Source organism: Grammomys surdaster, unplaced genomic scaffold, assembly GCF_004785775.1.
Source record: "Grammomys surdaster isolate TR1022 unplaced genomic scaffold, NIH_TR_1.0 226, whole genome shotgun sequence".
In the NCBI taxonomy this organism is placed as follows: Eukaryota; Metazoa; Chordata; class Mammalia; order Rodentia; family Muridae; genus Grammomys; species Grammomys surdaster.
In genome coordinates, this window is record NW_021604671.1 from 291,629 (window position 1) to 311,614 (window position 19,986).

General features: G+C 38.2%; 1 protein-coding gene across 4 annotated transcripts in view; it reads right to left on the minus strand.

Moving 5' to 3' along the window:
- The window catches only part of Pcmtd1 (protein-L-isoaspartate (D-aspartate) O-methyltransferase domain containing 1), a 64,837-nt gene that overhangs the window by 43,725 nt on the left and 1,126 nt on the right, over positions 1 to 19,986 (minus strand). Inside the window, exon 2 of one of the 4 annotated variants that reach the window (XM_028773400.1) lies at positions 7,245 to 7,388. The exons of 2 other annotated variants lie outside the window; for them this stretch is intronic. The gene's annotated coding sequence lies outside the window, so the exon portion shown is untranslated. Of the gene's footprint in view, positions 1 to 7,155; positions 7,173 to 7,244; positions 7,389 to 19,986 lie in introns of those variants that run through there. One more of the 4 variants, XM_028773401.1, reaches the window with a different exon arrangement.

Consider the following 19,986-nt stretch of genomic DNA (forward strand, 5'->3'; position numbering starts at 1 on the left):
GCCTGGTCTACAGAGTGAGTTCCAGGACAGCCAGGGCTACACAGAGAAACCCTGTCTCGAAAAACAAACAAACAAACAAACAAGAAATAGAAACTAGAGGCAAAATGTTCAGAAAGTTCATAGCTATCCTCAACTGCATAGCAAGTTGAGGGCAGCCTGGGCTACATGAGACTCTGTCTCAAAAAATAAGCAGAAAGTACAATGCCATGCAATACATAAAGAAATACTGTTCTGCTACATACTATTACAACATGTAACTTCTTGGAGAACATTGTCCAATGTGAGTGAGCCAGACACTGGAAAACAAATGCTGCAAGGTCTTTATGTGGAATCTATAAATCAGCTCAATGATTATTACTAGAAGTTAAGACGGAGGTATATGGGAAAAGGGGAAATGTTCAGCGACAGATTTGATAGAAAGAATAGATGGTAAGGCCCAGTGCATAGAATGATATATGTATTACCATATACATATAGTACATGTGGGCCAGTGAGATGGCTCAGCTGGTAAAAGAGCTTGCCATGCAAGCCTAAGAACTTGAGTTCAATCTCTAGACTCCATGGGGAAAAGCCAGAAGTGGTGACACATATCTCTAACCCCAGCACTCCTACAACATTATAGCAGACAGACAGTGGAGAACTAACTGCCCAGAAACTCACTGACCAGCTCACAGTACCCAGCACAGTAAAAACAAGACTCGGCCTGAAAACAATTTCCTCTGCATACTCTGACGCTACACACACACACACACACACACACACACACACACACACACACACACACAGAGAGAGAGAGAGAGAGAGAGAGAGATTGATTGATTAAATATCATAAAATAATGAATACCAACTCTCTACTAGTAAATGAAGTGAGATTTACTAAGTAGCCTAAGCTAAGTAGCCTGGTTTTATCACACCATATTACAAATACCAAAATGACATATTATAATGTCATATAACATATAAAACTCTGATATTAAATTTATTTTGAGACTACCTTCACTGGGCTGGCAGAAAGCTGGAGGGAGCTAGGAGAAGACAATCAGGTCAAGCTATGATGTCTAAAATCTACCCCATTCCCAAGAACCCACATCCTCCATGTAGGCTCCACCTCCTACACTGGAGGTTCCAAAGCCTCAACACAGTATCACCAACAGCAGACCAAATGTCTAGGCATATGCTGTGGTGGACATTTCACACCCAAAGCATGACAACCACACAGACATGCATAATTACTATTTGCCCACTAAAAATAAAATATTTAATGAATAAAAATGTTAAGAAATACAGAACCAAAGACAAGGAAAATAATTTCAATGTATTATTTGGTAGGACAGCAATCACATTGTCTTTGTGGTAAAAACTGGAAACTCAGCAGTTGGTTTGGAGAGTCTTCTCTGCACACTGGAGAAAGGAAGAGCAAAGGAGGGCAACTGAAAACTGAAACCTCATCAATGACTACACATTGAAAACGCAATCCAAAAATAAGGACTAGGGAAAAACCAAAAGCACAGCCATTAACAATGACGTAAACACCTAGTGTGTATCAGAGGGCATAAACAGGAAGAAGCCAGGCTTATGCCTCTAGCTCCTAAAGGGTTTACATGAAGTAACAGAACAAAACTGGCAAGTTGAAGTGGTAGCATGAAGATACCACAAGAGACACAGTAAAGTCATGCGGAGAATAGCTTCTTAAGGAATGTGTATATTTAGAAGAGGCTAGGTCAGAAAGAAATCATGCAGAACTTCAAAGTTCTTTTCCACTATTATATTCATGTGTATTGTTATACATTTCCCTGAGAGTTACTGCAAACATCTTCAGAATAGTGACTGATCTGATTCTAAGAGCACTCTTGCAGAAAACTGAACACTATCATAACACCAGAGTTCAGAGCCACTTCTATTAACTTTCTAAGCATCTACATGTTTTTTAAAAATTGCTTTATTATTATTATCATGGGGGAGAATACCACAATATATTGCTTGGGAGATCAGAGGACAACTTTCTGGAGCTGGTTCTCTACATCAACCCATGGAATCTAGGGTTTTGAAGCTTGCAAAGCAAGACACTTTACCTGCTGCCCAATCCTTCTGTTCTATATGCTTTTTAAACACAACATTGGTACTGTACTGTTTATACTGACAGGTAGCTGAAAAGGGATTAGGAGTCTTGGAGGTCATTAATGACGCCCCCTTCCCTCAGAGTAGGTTTTGGGCATTATGTAGTAATGTGTCCTTCTTTAAGAATTAATCCAATAAACCATGCATGGTAGGGTATAAAAAGCCTTTAATCCTAGCACTTGAGAGGCACTACAATGACAGCTGGTCTACAAAGTGAGTCCCAGGACATGGAGGGCTACAGAAAACCCTGTCTTAAAAAAAAAAAAAAAAAAACCACCAAGAACAAAAAAAAAGAGAGAAAGAGAGAAGGAGAGGTAGAGAAAAAGAAAACTCTTGATCGAGCCTGTCAATCACCAGGCCAGGAGTCCACCACCACCCCACCTCCAAGAAAGATGGTTCACTTGAAGACATGCCAAGGAAATACAAATACGGGGGAAGGGTGACTATCCTCTTAATGAAATGAACTTCAACTCCCCAAAAGCGCCTTTGACGACATTTTCACTGATAAGCTTGCCCATGTTTCGAGTTCTAAATCCAAAAAGCATAATTTTTTCCTTCTCTTTCTTTCTATGTCTTTTTCTAAAACCCAAAAAATGCCAGCCTTACATTCTGGCTTCACTCTCCCCACCTCCTGCTATGCAACTTACAGGACACGCCAAACTCAAACACCAGGCAGGACATTCTCTCTTCCTCTTCTCCACCTCCCTCCTCTCCACTGCTGCAGCTTTGCAGCACATATGCCTGTTATTTTTTCCTCTAACACTAATAAGAAAGAAAGCTTCAAAGAGCATTTTTTTAAGTTGTTATCAACAAAACTAAGAATCCCAAGAGGAAACTCAAACCACCCTAGTAACAGCTTTAGGATTCACTTAATCAAATATAAATATTTTTCATACCATCAATATTCTTCCAAAGTCCAAAGGCATAATGCTCTACCACATATATACAGAGCAGGCCATGACAATCTTACTGCCAGATAATGGGATCATGAAGTGACTATACCAAAGCTCCTTTAGTCTGTATCAAAATGACTATTTTGATGTTTCAATAATCATCATCTTCTAACTTGAACAGTATTAAAAAGTAGTTCTATTTAAGTGTCATTTGTTAACTCTGAGCCAATCATTTCAAAGGAAAATGTATCAAACATACATCAAAAGCTACACCTGTCTGGCAGTGGGCAGTGGTAACTAGGCAAGTGTTCAAGATGTTGTTTTCTCACACCTGTGGGTAGGGAGCTGCTTTCCTGGACCCACCTAGCTCTAATTTCCCTCTCTCACTGGCTATCACAGACAGTGGAGTCTCCTCTGCACAGGTGCCCACACTTCAATATGTCTATTACTTTAGTCACAACTTGTACCCTCCTGTCATTTTTCTCTTCCACGGAGAAGAAAACATTTTAGGAACTGTTCAAATCCTGTGTTAAACAATAAAAGCAAAGAAAATGCACAGACCTAAAGGAATGACAATAAAAGACTGAATAGTTTAAGCACTTAGCAGTAAAGCCTTATATGAAAGTCATCATTCACTCACAAGTCACAAAATGCTTACTTACTCTTCAGCATTTTCTCTAGTGTCTGTGGGTGGGAATGGGGTAGGAAACAAAGCTCCTGTTCACACATTCTCACCTGAAAGGATTTGAGAAAGCTTGCAATCCTCCCAAAATTAAGACCTGGGGATTGAATTCATTTGCTCTAGAGAACTGCTGAGGGTCCAAACAACATGCAGGTATTTCCTAGCTGCTTGGTGATGTCTTACAGAGGGTTAAGTGTTCACAAGCCAAAGTAGGTGGAAAATAGACAGAAGGCAGACAGATGTCGTGGGTGGGAGAAGAGAATGAATGCTGCTGACTCATTTTCCTTCCCCATTAGCACCCTGGAAGAAGTCAACTACTGTTCCTAGCTGCTCCTTTTCTGTAAAAAAGGATACAAAGCTCACTCGGTCCTGGTGCAAAAGAGAACACAGTGTTTAAAGAGATAAGCAAAGACCACTTCACAAGCCCAGACAGCTACTGTCCCTAGCATCGTGGACCAAGGCTGCTTTGAGTTTGGTGGCAACTGCACCAAACTTACTGATATAGGCAAATTATTAAGAATTATCAAGGAATGCAAAGACTAGATTGTTTCACTACTGGCTTGCCAAAAACATCAAATTAACTTGGTAGTTGATGAAAATATAAACTGTATGTTATTAAAGATTTATTTTTATTTATGTATATGTATCTGTTTCTCTGCCATGATTACCTAGAGGCCAGAAGAGGACAATAGATTCTGTGAAGATGGAATTACAGACTGTTAGGAGGCCAACATGGTATCAGACTATAATAATGCTTTGGCTTTCAAGCTAACAGCTTGAAATGCTGGATGAATTTGTCAACAGTGGTTTAATGACTACTCAAATTATAATCACTTTGAAAACCTCCACTTAACAATCAAATTGTTTGTCAATGCTATTTTCTTTATTTATTTGTTTTTGAGGCAGGTGTTAATCCTAAGAGTGACCAGAGAAAAAACAATCTCACCATTTGAATCAACCTTGAAGCAAGTTTTTAATTAAATACTGTCCAACATGGATTTTGGTCAGGACCACTCCCTGAAATTGCCAGCTGAGTCAATTGGAGACACATTTTGCAAAGACTTATAAAGTCAAACTCATATGGACATCCATCATACTTTGTAATGAGGCTTTGTTATTTTCAAAGAACTACAACTCCCACCATTCCAGAGTTATTAGGTCCTTGGCTCATAGGCTTTACATATTAACTTTGGGTCTTACACAGGGTCTCACTATGTAGCCCTAGCTATCCTAAGAACTTGATATATAGACCAGGCTGACCTAAAACTCACAGAGATCCATCTATCTCTGCTTCCAGAGTGCCAGGACTATTAAGGGCATGTGAGACCACACCCATGTGATCAAAGCTTTCAAAACTCTAGATCAGTATCTGTCTACTGTATTTAGCATCTTCTACAAGACTAACTCAGTAAATTAAACAGAACACAGGCTCACTATGGAAAAAATGTCAGATGATTTCAGGTCTTTGTTCTATAAAATTAGTTCTGTGTAGAAAGAATTATTTAGTACTAATTTTATTTGTCTTCAAATCAATAGTAAACTATGTGATAAAAACTACTAATAATTGTGCACTATAAAATTCTGAATGTGCCTTCAATTACAATTACTTAAAAGTTTCTAAAAGGATATAATTTTTAAAATGAAAAGAAGAAAGCAAACTTTTTAAGTAAGTAAATGATACCGGTATTAAATTGTAGCATCATTTAAATATCTGAAGTGTTTTGCATAAAAAATTTTCACTCATTGTTTTCACCTAACAAACAAAACAGATCTTAAAGAACAATGCCAGAAAGAGAAAGCTACGCTCAGTTCAGAATCCTAGAATGTCAGAATTTAAAAAAATAAAATAAAATAAAATAAAAATAAATAACTAACTAGCAGTTGCCTTGTCCAATATTACAAGTTAGGAAGAGTTTACTAGGTATAAAAATAGAAAATCCAATCGTTGCAAGTCATTAAATGTATCCTAAGATAAGGAGCCCACTCAAACAGTAGAACATAAGAATGTAAAGTGACAGGACCCAATTATTCTAACTTCTTAAAGCTAAGTGACCATAAAACATCTTTCAAAAAATTTTTAATTTCAAAATTAAAATGAGCATTACTGTTTCCTACTATTACATTAACATGAATTATGGCAACCATAACAAAAGCCACTCTTTTTTCTGTGTTTTTTTTTAATCCTGCCAAAATTTTTGTATAGAAAAAGTTCCTGGATTACAAAGCTCTAAACAAAAATGATATTCCTCAACTTATTAAGTATATCTCAACTGAATCTATACAGGTTATCTCGTATAGACACTACACATGGCAAATAAAAAAGTTTGCCAAGAAATCAGTAAGATTTATGTCAATAGGAATGTGACTTTACTCATTTACTCATCCTATCAGACCAGTGCTTCTAAACCTTCCTAATACTGTGACGCTTTAAGGCAGTTCCTCACAGTGTAGTTAGCCGAATCATAAAAAAAAATTTTTTTTTTGAGACAGGGTTTCTCTGTATAGCCCTGGCTGTCCTGAAATTCACTCTGTAGACCAGGCTGACCTCGAACTCAGAAATCTGATGCCTGCCTCTGCCTCCCAAGTGCTAGGATTAAAGGCGTGCACCACCACTGTCCACCCATAAATTATTGTTGTTGCTATTTCCTAACTGTAATTTTGCTATACTCAAGAACTGTAATATACATATCTGTGTCTTCCAATAGTCTTAGGCGACCCTGGTCAAAAGGTTATAAGACCACTCCAAAGGGATGGCAACTCACAGGTTGAGAACCACTGTATTAAATGTCTAAGATTATAACTTTCAACCAGGTTTTCTGTATACTGAGTTTTGCTTTAACAGAAAGCACTTGTTCTACAGAAATAAAAAAAAACATTTAAAATAATAATAATCATTTAATGTGTATCTATCTTAGAGTTCTGATTTTACAATTTTATAGATGACCAGTTTTAGAAAACAAAATTTACATCTCACAGACCTCAACTAGAGAAAAGTATACTATTAATAACAAAAGTGACCTACATTGAGCAATGTACAAATTACATCAAAATTATATTTTTTAATTTTAAAATTAAATTTTTAAATTACTATTTTTTTTCTGATTGTCATGGTCTGAGCACTCAATTGGTATCAGTTGTCTCTGTAACTAAAAAGAAAACATTTTTATCCTCTCATTAATAAAAAAAAATGCTCTCATTTCAAGAGTCATTCAAATGTATATGCTCTAACAATTTTTCAGATATTACATTCTCATAAAGTACTTGGACTTAAGTACAAATTTTCAACATCATCTCAATAGTTACATGGCACTTTTAAGAGAAAATTGCATGTTAAGACTGAGGAAGACTAGAATGAGTACATGGGATTGAAGGAACCAATCAGGAATCAATCAGAACTCACCATCTAGTTTCCAAAAACAAATACACAAATAAAATAGAAAATAAAGCAATGTATATACATACTCATATACTAGTTGGGTTTGGTTTCTGTGGGTGGTGGTCTGTTTGTTTGTTTATTTGTTTTTTGTCAAGATGGCAGAAACTAGAGTTACCTGAAAAGAGAAAACCTTAAATAAGATGTGTTTCTCAGACTGTCTGCAAGCAAGTCCATGGGGGCATTTTCTTAATTGGTGACTGATGTAGGAAGGCCCAGGCCACTGTGGATGATGCCTCCTCTGGGCTGCTGATCCTGGGTGCTAAACAAAACAGGCTGATCAAACCACAAGAAACAAGGCCAGTAAGCAACACTCCTCCGTGGACTCAGCTCCAGCCTCCCAGACCCTGCCATACTTGAGTTCCTGCCTTTGATGATAAACTGTTGTACATAAGATTAAACAAACAACCCGTTTCCTCCCCAAGTTGCTTTTGGTCATGGTGCTTCACCTCAGCAGAAGAAACTTTATCAATCTCTGTATGAGACTTAATATTACTAGGACCGTTATATAAAACTTTTGGAATACACTGTTAAACCAGCTTCTACCAAAAACTAAAAATGTTATAAGTTTCACCCATTCTATTACAGCCCAATGCCCCTCACCAATGTATTTAGTTAAAACAAAATTGTACATCCATTCTACTATAGAATATGCTGTTCAAATCCATATTTCTGGGCCACAGTCCATCATATGTGGCTCAGAATAAACTATTATGCCCTGAAAGTAAAAGCAGTGCTCATGTTGACTTAAAAGTTGTAAGTAACTGTCAGAGGTTTCTATGTGATCGAAGACAGACTGCTGTAGAGTCACAAGAATCCCCAATACAGGGTGAAGCATCAGTTCTGTGTCCTCCCACTCACAAGGAGACTATTATCAACACCAAGTACACATAAATACAAAGAGAAAAGAAATCCAAACAATTTCACAGCAGAGCAACACTGGAGTTCAGTAAATTACCCTACGCATAAACAATGCAAAAAGCTGGAATCATGCACAGATATAAACTGTGTTCAAAGGGCTGGAGAGAGAGCTTATCAGTTAAGAGCTCTTCCAGAGGTCCTGAGTTCAATTCCTAGCAACCACATGGTGGCTCACATCCATCTATAATGGGATCTGATGCCCTCTTCTGGTGTGTCTGAAGACAGTTGTAGTGTACTCATATACATAAAAATAAATAAATCTTTTCTTAAAAATCTGTTAAAAAAAAAGACAAGTATACTCTCTACTTCCTGAGTCCTTCCTTTCGCCTACCTGTCTTAATGTGACAAGAGCTTCTAATGTATGTCACATGAATTCTTTGTTGTTGAACTGTGGTGACAATAGCAATAAAGTGTGACTAAATAAAAAAAATAATTATTGACATTTGAAATTGCTCTTTTGACCTTTGGAATAAACTGCAAAGCTATGACCCATTTACTTCTCTATTTGTACAAACCAAAAACAGCACTTTAACATCTGTAAAGATATCAAGAAAAATAATCAAATAACCGCAAAGGGAAGAAATATAATTGGGACCAAAGAGGTCTTGGAGGTTACAAGCACTTGCTGCTTTTCCAGAGGACCCATGTTCAATTCTCAACAGCCACATGATGGCTCACAAACATCTGTAACTACAGTTCTGGCATGTCTTACACTCTATTCTGGCCTCTGCAGGCACACACCTGAAGCACGGATCGGCACACACCCTTACATATATACTACGAGTCTTAAGCACAATTACATAGCTTCCCATCTCTCCTGGTAAAACTACTCATTCAAGGTCATACACACTGCATCAACTGGCAACAGCATATTGGATTTCTTTTCAATTCACTATAAAATAAAAGCCATAAGAAGTGGTACTGAGAGTGAAATGGTTTTTGTATGCTGTCTATATAACAACAAAATACCTTCTGTTAAAAGTCAATCAGGTATGGGTGTAGTACCTTCTAATGCTACTGGGAAAGTCTTTAATCTTACTGATGTGGGGAAAAGATAAAGTAATGCCCAAATACGATGACTATTTTTGCATTTTTATATGTGAATATACAGGAGACAAACAGGAAATAAGCTGTGAATCAGGTAAATGTGAACAATCTAATATAAACGAGAAACTGGTCTCTAAATCAAAAGGAGTCTGGCATAATTGTACCCAAAAGCAAAGGGGACAAAAACTACAGAGACATGTTTGTTTCAAGGAGAGCCTAGAACAAGAGCATGTTACCTCATTCTACCAGGGATTACACCAGTGGCCCTCATTCTGTGGGTTGCAACCCCTTTGGCAAACCTCTATCTCCAAAAGTATTTCCATTATGATTCATAACAGTAACAAAATTATAATTATGAAGTAGCAATGAAAATAACTTTATGCTGGGTGGTGGTGGCGCACGCCTTTAATCCCAGCACTTGGGAGGCAGAGGCAGGTGGATTTCTGAGTTCGAGGCCAGCCTGGTCTACAAAGTGAGTTCCAGGACAGCCAGGGCTATACAGAGAAACCCTGTCTCGATAAAACAAAACAAAAAAAAAAGAAAATAACTTTATGAGGGTCACAGCATTAGGAAAGTTGAGAACCACTGGATTAGCCAAAATGAAAATGCACTATTTCCTACATTAATGTCAACTAGTAGTTAATGTTTAGCAGATGGCACTGAAGATACTACAGGTGGCAAAGAGCATTGCTTCCTGGTTAGGGCAGCAAGCTTGGCAAGCCTTTCAAATATCAGACTTCCACAATGCACCAAAACCCATAAGCTTCCGCTGCGCCATCTCCTATCAAGTATGTAGAAGAAAGTCTTCAGCAAATTATATGAATCAACAACTGTTCCTACTACTAGCATAGGTAAATGCCTGGCAAATTCTAGTCACACAAACCATCCAATCAGCCAAAGCATGTCTCCAAGGAACAGAGTGCAGGCCCTTGGTTAGCTTCCTACTTGGATGTTCATCCAACATGGTTGCACCTGCTTAACATGAGGAGGATCACCAGGAGTATGAGGCCACCCTGGGCTACATAGCAATATGTCTCAAAACCAAACAAACAAACAAACAAACAAACAAACAAAAAGAAGACCTTGTGATTGTCCTAGTATCTCTCTCTTGGTTCTTTCTACCCCACACACCTTGACTAAGTTCCATGTAATACAGGATAGCTCTAACTCTACACAGCCAAGGATTGCCAGAGGATCCTGATTCTCCTGCCTCCACCTCTTAAGTGTGTGCTCCTATCCCATCAGCACTCTATTAGCCAAATTCTTACACTAGGAAATTGATTATTCAGTAGGAAAACAAAGAGTCTTTGCTCAAATTACGATGGTTTCTTCCCACCGTCTGGAGCCAGGAAGACAGAATTCTAAAACTAGAATGATAACTGCTGGATCACTGGGGCAGTGTTCTGGCTGTTCAAGAATGAGGATGCAATTAACACCTGGCCCAACAAAGCATCCACAACCTCCACCCCCAACACTCCCCTTGTCTTCTTGTTTAAATTTAAGTCCTGAGGGTTTGTCTCAGATCCCTGCAAAGTTTTACACACCTGTTGCCAGCCTCCATCTTAAAAGAGATGTCTATTCTAATCTTGGGAAGGTAGATACCACCCAGAGTTACTAACAGTCCTAGAGCAGCAGTCACCAACTCAGCCACAAGGTTCTAATGCAGAAAGCACACTGTCAGATTCTAGAAAAATACCTTAGAGTTTTCATCAAGTGAAAGTCGGCATGTATAGTGTTAACTGAAGCACATGATCTTTCTGTGGCCTTTGTCTCCTCTATAGACCTCTATAACCATTAACACAACTGCATAAGAATAAGGAAGACCTTTAACAAACTCCTTAAGTTTTACAACAGGCAGATCAACAATAGAAATAATCAACAATAGTAAAGGAACAGAGAATTTGGCAATGTTAAATTCTTTATACAAAGGGCAATCATAAGGAACAGTAACAGTTACTCTGACAAGATGTTTCTTGTGACATTTCAGGTTGACATAAAAAGAACAGAAAAACTGGACTCCATGAGGTATGCTAAGTGTCAGAAAGTATTCTACCACACACGGGAGGCAGAGGCAGGTGGATTTCTGAGTTCAAGGCCAGTCTGGTCTACAGAGAGAGTTCTAGGACAGCCAAGGCTACATAGAAAAACCCTGTCTCGAAAAACCAAAAAAAAAGAAAAAAAAAAGAAAAAAAAAAGAAAAAAAAGAAAAAAGAAAATCTCCCTCACTACCCGTAACAATTTTTGCTACTTTATGAAAAAGATAATCTTACAGTTCTCCCAATTTAAAGCATCCTATGTCATCCATGACCCTAAGGAATGAAATATTTACAATATACATAGTAACAGGAGTTTTCTATCACTGCCTTAGTGAACTATCAAGAACTTAATGGCTTAAACCCAAGTTTATTATTTTATCTCAAACCCAACTTTAATATTTTGTAATTGTGGAAGTCACAAGTCTGACATTGGTGTCCCTAGAGTAAGATCAAGGCGTCACCAGGAAAACAATACCAAAAGATTTAGGACCTCAATTCCAGGAACTGCCAAACAGAAATCTCTTTTTCCTGAAGCAGAGCAGGAAGACTATTTCCACTGAACTTTGTGTGAATGTTCCCTCCTGTGCAGTATGTGCACAGGAGCACATACATGTGTAAATATGTACACACATATAATTAGTGCCAGTTACTTTAAGTGCTTCTGAGATACAGTAGAGCCAATAGATTACTACATACTGGCAACACACATCCTTAATAGAAAAAAAGCAAGCTTCTTTGCCATTGTAAATAATGAAGCAGTTCAGCTACTGAACCACAGTAATTTCATGCCCTCTTTTTTAGAGCTAAGTCAATTTCAGAATTAGTTGTTATACACAGATATCTATATAAATCATTGTAGAAACGAAAGGTCTTTCCATTTTTAATTTCTCTGGGTCACAAAAGAACAAGTTCAAATCACTCTTTATAAGAAAAAAACAACAATCACATTAAAATAGCTTAGAAGTACTTAAAAGTAACTCTTTTAAGATATGTTTTATAATGCTTGTTAAACCATCAGAGATAACTGCATGCTTTTCTTGACACTAAAATCCTACTGATTACTTTTGTGTTCCAAAATGTGGCCACATGTTTGAAAATGAAAACCATTGATTTTAAAATAGATCCTAGGGTCTGGGGATGTAGTCAGTTGGTGGAGTACCTGGGTGAAGTCTCCAGTTTCATGGAAACCATGCCTGTAATCTCAGCACTCAAGAAGTGGAAGCAGCAAAATAACAAGTTGAAAATCATGTTCTGGCCGGGCAGTGGTGGCGCACACCTTTAATCCCAGCACTTGGGAGGCAGAGGCAGGCAGAGGCTTAGTCTACAGAGTGAGTTCCAGGACACCCAGGACTATATAGGAAACCCTGTCTCGAAAAAACAAAAAACAAAAACAAAAAAAAGAAAGAAATAATTATGTTCTGCTTCATAGTTCATCAAGGCCAGTCTGGGCTACATGAGACTCCTTCTCAAAACTCACAAAGCATATATATACAGACAGACAATCTAGTCACAAGAAATGATGAGCTGGGTATGGTAGTACGCCCCTATAATCACAACAATTAGATCACAAGCAGGAAAACCATGAGACTGAGTGTTAGGGGTGCAAGCCTAGACTATAGAGTAAGGCTATACACACACACACACACACACACACACACACACACACACAATATACTGATAAAAACTGCAAGTACTAGAAGTCACAGTGCTAAAATAAACTGTCCTCCCAAATACCATACATAAACTAGTTTTGGGAGGTAAATTTCCTTCTACTAAACTTACACCATGATACAATGGTACCTACTAGCAATGAACACAGAACATTGAATGAACCATTTATCTGTGCCTCCATAACCTTAGTCACCAAGTAGCTGACCATGCATGTGCAGAAATTTTCCTGCTGTCAGTTGAAGGTCTCAGCACAGCTTCATTTCCTCATGCACACCAAATAAGATTCGAATGCTCCCTTCCCAAAGTTCTATCACCACATCTATTTGCCTTGCAGGGGAACTAATATGAAGCTGAGCTCCTCAGTAACAAAGAGGTCCATACAATTACCTGGCATGCTACCTGTGGACAGTCAGTAATGTTGCTGCATTCACCTGTGACTTCTTGATACTTTCTAATATTTCTTCAAAGACTCCTAACCAACACACTATATTGAAGCAAAAACAAATATTATGTTATTTACAATGTCTAATAAGAAATAAGTGATTATAAGAAAAGCAAAGAAGCCAGGCATGATCCCAGCATTTGAGAGACAGAGACAGGTGATCTCTATGAGGTCAAAGACAGCCTGGTCTACACAAAGAGTTCCAGGCAAGCCAGAACCTTCAGTGAGACCCCGCCTCAGAAGAAGAAAACAAAGAATAGAGGTTAAAGTCCATAAGCACAAATGAACTGTACGTAAAGCAAGCAAACAAACAAAAAACTAAACTCTATGGGGCAAATCTAGGCACACATCCATGACACCCTGAACAATGAACAAACAGCATAGTTAAAATTTTTACAAACTAGCTTTTATGGTCTAGCTTTTATGCTTTTATAGCTCAGTTGGTGTTATTTGTATAACAGGTATGAAGCCCTGAATTCAATCCTGAACACTACATAAACCAAGCACACATGTAATGCAGCACACCCAGAAGCAGAAGCAGAGGGAAGATCAGAGATTCCTAATACCTTGTCCCAGAAAAGTTAAAAAAAAAAAAAGCTAACTTTTATATCTACCAGAAAGCCATTCAAACTCATATTTATAAAAAAAAAAAAATTAAAAAACATCCCATAATCCTTACTCAAGAAATCAAACTATTATTATGAAAATAGGTATGAAGAAATATATAGCTTGGGCTGGGTGATAATGGTGCATGCCTATAATCCCAGTACTCTGGAGGCCAAGACAGGTGAATTTATAGCCTGATCTACAAAGCAAGTTCTAGGCCAGCCAGGAGCCAGATCTACACAGAGAAATCCTATCTCGAAAAACAAGTTTGGGAAACCTTAAATTACTTGGCATCACCTGACAGATCAGACACAGAATCTAAAAAAAAAAGCTGTGGTGATTTACATAATTACATTCTACATTTATAGCACACTAAGTTGGAAGAAATCAAAGAAATTTCACTAGTTACCTTTTGCCACAGCATCACTGTAGCCATTTGCTTGGGAGTTTCCTTCTGAGATAGGGTCCCATCTCAGTGATTGAGCCTAGACTGCTCAATCTAATTATACACACACACCACACACACACATAGTAAATATGTTCATATATACATATAAGCACTAGAATTATAGACTCCATTTTTATCATTTGCTTGTAAGTAAAATCCTGACACTCACTGTTTCTTTACTTCCTTGCCATTGAAGATTATATTATGTGTGTTTCAGTGTGTGTGGTATACATGTGTATGTGCATGTATATATGAACGTATCTGTGGATGTGTGCATGCACGTGCATGAATAAATGGCCAGAGGTAAATTTTAAGTGTCTTCTTCAATCCACCCTACTGAGACAGGGTCTCTTATGGAACCTGGACCTTACCAATTCAGGTAAACTGGCTGGCCAACAAGACCCCAGGTTACTCTTATCTCCTTCTCAGTGCTAAATTATAGGGAAGCTAGTACTGACACTGTGTTTTCACTCAGGTTCTGAGGATCTAAATTCATCTCATGCTTGTGTGGCAAGCATTTTGTCAACTGAGTTGTCCCTGCTGCCTTTCTCATATTCCTTAGGTGCACAAATACATTGTTCTTGCTTACATATCAAGGCTTGTCCAATGGCTCTACCAACCCATGAGCAGGGAAAGGCCCACTGAAGGAGAAACTTCTTTAACTTCACTTACTGCAGTACCTTAAATCTCCCATTTGAAAACACAGTAGCCAGGCAGTGGTGGTACACGCCTTTAATCCCAGCACTTGGGAGGCAGAGGCAGACGGATTTCTGAGTTCAAGGCCAGCCTGGTCTACAGAGTGAGTGAGTTCCAGGACAGCCAGGGCTTCACAGAAAAACCTTGTCTCAACCCCGCCCCCCCAAAAAAAAGAAAACACAGTAACTTTATAAGCATGGTTTATCACATAAAAGACTACATGGCCTTGGAGGCCATAGCATTTTCTTGTTAATGATACTACTAGGGAATCTGTTCGCTCCATAAACAAGTTTTGTGTTCAATATACTATAACAGGCTGCATTTGTCAGTTTTTCATCAAGATATCTTGATGAAAACTCTATAAGAACAAAACTTTATTCCCTACTCACTTTGGAAAGTTAAAGCTATGCCACAGCATCAAACCAGCCATCTTGCTTGTAGTACCGGGTGGTGGGTGGCAAAGAAGGGAGCCAGTGTTAGAAAACACGTACAACCCAAATAGGAAATCGGAGAGCCCAGGTGAGCAGGCTCAAATTACCTCTTGCCAGAACTATACTGAGAATTACCCAGGCATCACCTGAGCACCATTTTAATACCTTTCAAGGGCCCAAATACATCAGGCACTTCGTAAATTCCTACCACCTGTCTCACTGCTACAGGTGAGACAGCACAGGGCTTGTGGCAACTTTCCAAGTGTTAACTATGTCTAAACACTGAACTACTAAACATGTTCAGAGTGAAAAACTGTTCTGGATGGAAAGGCCTCACAGCACACTCTTCTAGCCACATGATCCCATCCTCCTCACTCACCAACCACGATCCATCAAGTCAGAAAATGAAACAGTAAACTTCCGCTATGGTTCAAAACCACAGTACCAAAGAGCATAGAGCTTCAATATATTAACTACTTTGAATGCAGAAAACTTACTGCAGAGCCTCAGGAGCAGGCAGGCCCTCTGTCTACCCTTCCTTATCCTGCTCCATTTCCCCTAAAACAGAATATAGACATTAGTATTCCTCTTCTCTCAAGCAGGTCATAGAAATTATAGTTACCACCCCTAAAAGTGAGTCATAAAATCTAGACCTCTTATCTTAACCTTCCCATATCCTCTTGTATCCAGAGCTGGTCATGAAAAGATTCGTACCTAACTTTTCTGAAAGATCAATTCCCCCTCATTCAAGCACACTAACCTATATACCAAGTGAAAGCCACAGAGACACCAAGGAAAATTTTGGCAAACAAGTTCTCCTCCCCCTCAGTCACTGATCCAGATAACACCTCTTGTCTAATTACATTTCCATATGGCTATCCAGACTACCCATTCTTCAAACCCAAATATTAAAGTAGTTTTCTGTCTCTGAATATTCACACCTCCTGTGTCATATAGTCCACTGAGTAAATAAACGTGCCATGCTTTTCTCCTGTCCACCTGTCTCACCACCTGTAAACAAAGGTCTACTTGTTTCACTCCTTGATATAGAGTCTCACTATGTAGCCCTGGCTGTCCTGAAACTTCATCTGTAGACCAGACTGACCAGAGATCAACCTGCCTCTGCCTCCCAAGTGCTGGGATTAAAGGTGGGGGTGGTGGGGCTCTTTTTCAGCTTTTAAACTTGATTTTCCCTGAGGCAAGAGACATGGCTCACTAATTAAGAGCACTGGCTACTCTTCCAGATAATTCAAAGCAACCAAATAGTGTCTCACAACCATGTATAATAAGATCTGAGGCCCTCTTTTGACCTGCAGACATTCATATAGACAGAACCTTCATATACATAAAATAAACATTTTTTTAAAACAACAATTTGATTTTCCCTACAGAGAAAGTTCCAACTATTAGGAGTTTTGTTTGTTTGTTTGTTTGTTTGGGCTTTTTTTTGTTTTCTTTTGATTTTTTGGTAGTGAGAGTGGTCCTAGAGACTAAACCCAGAGCCTGATGTAGCATCCAATCTGTGAGAGCATCCAGAGTATTCTATGATTAGAACTTCCAAATATAGCAAAATGAAAACAACAGAACACATATAATTTTGCTTCATCTTTTCTATCTCTATGTATACACAGAAGAAACTGTGCAGTGGTTCATGAGAATTCTGCAGTTCATTAGGAAGCCGGGTCAGCTCAACAGGATGGAAAATAATTCAAATACCAAAACTCTGATTTCTTACAAACTTAGATACAATACCAAGAAACCAAGCAGACAAGTACATTAATTTTCAGAGAATTTAACATTTCCTAATAATCTGAAAAGAATTGACATGATCTATATAACTAGAACAAGAAAATAAGGTGTTAGACATGCAGAACTCTAGTAAGCTTGTGGTGTGTGCGTTAAGTGTCAGGGAAAGAAAGAGAAACAGAAACAAAGATGTAGCAGCAAAAATGAAATACTTCTTGTATGTCAAGGCAGCCGAGTTTCCCCGTCCCTCACCAATTCCAAACTCATAACTTAAGAATTGGCTTCTCCTTCCAAGAACTTTACAATCCAGTTAGTTACAATAGCTGGAGGGTTGGGAGTAAACACCATCATCCTAAAGGTATGTGAACAGGCAGAATCTACCAACACACAGACCAAGAAAAGGGATCAGGACTATTCTTTCACACAGGACTTATTTTCAAAGATAAAGATGGAAAAAGAATCTCAAGAAATGGACAATGCATAAGGGAACAAAAGTGTGGTAAAACTTAAGTTTACCTTCCTTTGGGGGTCCAATGCTAAAGTCTGTTACTACATAGTAAGTTTTTAAAAAGCACTGGGTTGATTTAATACAGACAATGCAGAGGAACTAGGTAGATTCCTGCAGCATCAATCCCAGGCCCTCTACATATGAGGCACTCCTTGGTTCCTTTACAAGTGAACTAGGGTTCACTTAGGGTTAACACTTGCTAACATATATCACAAGGACTTTCAAAGGAGAACAAAGCATTTGCTGGTAGCACATACACATACACACACAAATAAATGTCTGGGGTTTTTATTTGTCACCAAGCAAAGACCACATTCAGGATATTTTTAGGACAACTAATATCAGTAACAGCATGAAAAGCAAAACCAAGAAATCAGAAGTATCTTACTGTACACACAACTGCTAGAAGAACAAGAAAAAAAGTCACGGTGACTAAAAATACTAGTGAGAATAATAGAGAGTGGAAAACTCTTGGTGACCTTTTGATTTGGGGCCTACATGACTAAGAACATATTAAGTTCATTAAAATAAAGAAATAAGAAAGAGAGCTACTCAGTTCACAATGTAACAAATTCAAAGTAACAGAATGGCACCCAGTAAGAACTTACCAGAGAGAATTAACACAAGCAGCAAATCTCAAGGTTAAAGAAAATGAGCTAGTGATGCAAAATCAGGACAGAGGAGACAGGGGACAAGCAGATAAAACCACGAGCACAGATAGAAAAGGAAGATGAGAACCAAACCCAAGGATAGCCAAGTTAAGTGGGACCATTTCTGGGTGCTGGCTCAGAGCAGGTAGAGACTACAGTCCTTCACAGCACTTCACATTGGACAACTCTCAAAATGCAGTTTAACTTCCAACTATGAACTGAACTACATACTAAACAAACATGGGATTGTTGTGCAAAGTTATTAATTATTCTAATTAATTCCCACCAGGACAGAACTAACAAAGGATACTTAATAATTAGACATTATTCCAATATCTCAAAACTAAGAGAATTGTAACTTCATCTCCTTCTGCATCCAGACTTCTGATTATAAGCAATCGTTTTATAAACCCTTTTTCACTCTCCCTTTGTTTACTGACAGTCAATTCTCATTTTTCAGTCCCCTCCCAATACTCTCTACTTTGGCTTCTTCCTGGAATCCCAACTTTGGAAGAACAACTCCTGGTGAAATTTAAAATGGCTGTTCTTAAAACCCCAAATAGAATTTTAATACTCTCACATTTGTGATATGTAATAAACTTTGTGGTTTTTAGGCTGACCAAAACTAAACAAAGCCAAACAAACCCAAAAAAGGGAGAGGATGATGATGATGATGTAAACTGCAGTTGTACCCTTGTGCTTTTTATTTATAAAAAGAAACCCAAGACCCCAAATGCTTGATTTATCTCTAGCTACTCACACAAACATGTCCCCAAAAGAATGTTCAGGTTTAATTAAAAAGCAAGCTTTCCCATCAGCCACAGGACTATTTTAGCAGTAATCATGGAGAGCCTTGGATTTGCCAGGTAAGTTCTGTTCTTTAATTATACATGCGTTTCTCTTCAAATGCATAACTTGGTCATATTTTATTTACAACTCGAAATTATTCACATTTTCTTAAACTACAGTTAGTCACACGTACCAGAAAATGAAAATATTATATACTATAAGACACAAACCCCAGTAATACATTTTTAACTCTAATGTACTAAGCAAAGTTTTAATCTTGTCTCCTTTGTATTCTTTTCAATTTACAAAGTTTCAGCTATTTACCACGAGAAACCTCATCTGAAACGACATCATGATACTTTCCTACACTTATTTCTTTAGACATTTTTGATAAGGCAGCTTTCATTCCGGAGGACAAGGCAGGGCCATAAATGCAGTTCCAGTACTCAGCACACCCTTGGAAAGCAGAGCAGCTCCAGAGAGGCCAAAAGGCTGGCTCTCAGTCATGCGCTCGGTGCCGAGCTGACTGACCACAGAAGTAGGAAGACACTACTTAGGCTTTTATTTAAAAACGAAACAAAACAAAAAGTACCAGCATATTGTTGCGAAAAACAATGAAAACACCATAGATCTCTTCATGTCTTTTAAGTCTAGTTCCTAAATAAAATGCTCACAATTAAGTCTGATTTAAGGAAAGGCCTGTTTAGAATGAGATGGTTGCCTATGATTGATTACTTTACAAGGCTGTTTTCCTTGGAAGCTATCAAGCTTAGCACCATAACATATGTTTAATAAACACAGATAGTTGCAGTGCGGACCTGCTTCCTTTCGGTCTTGTTTACTGGCAAACTGTGCAGCATCACTTTTCT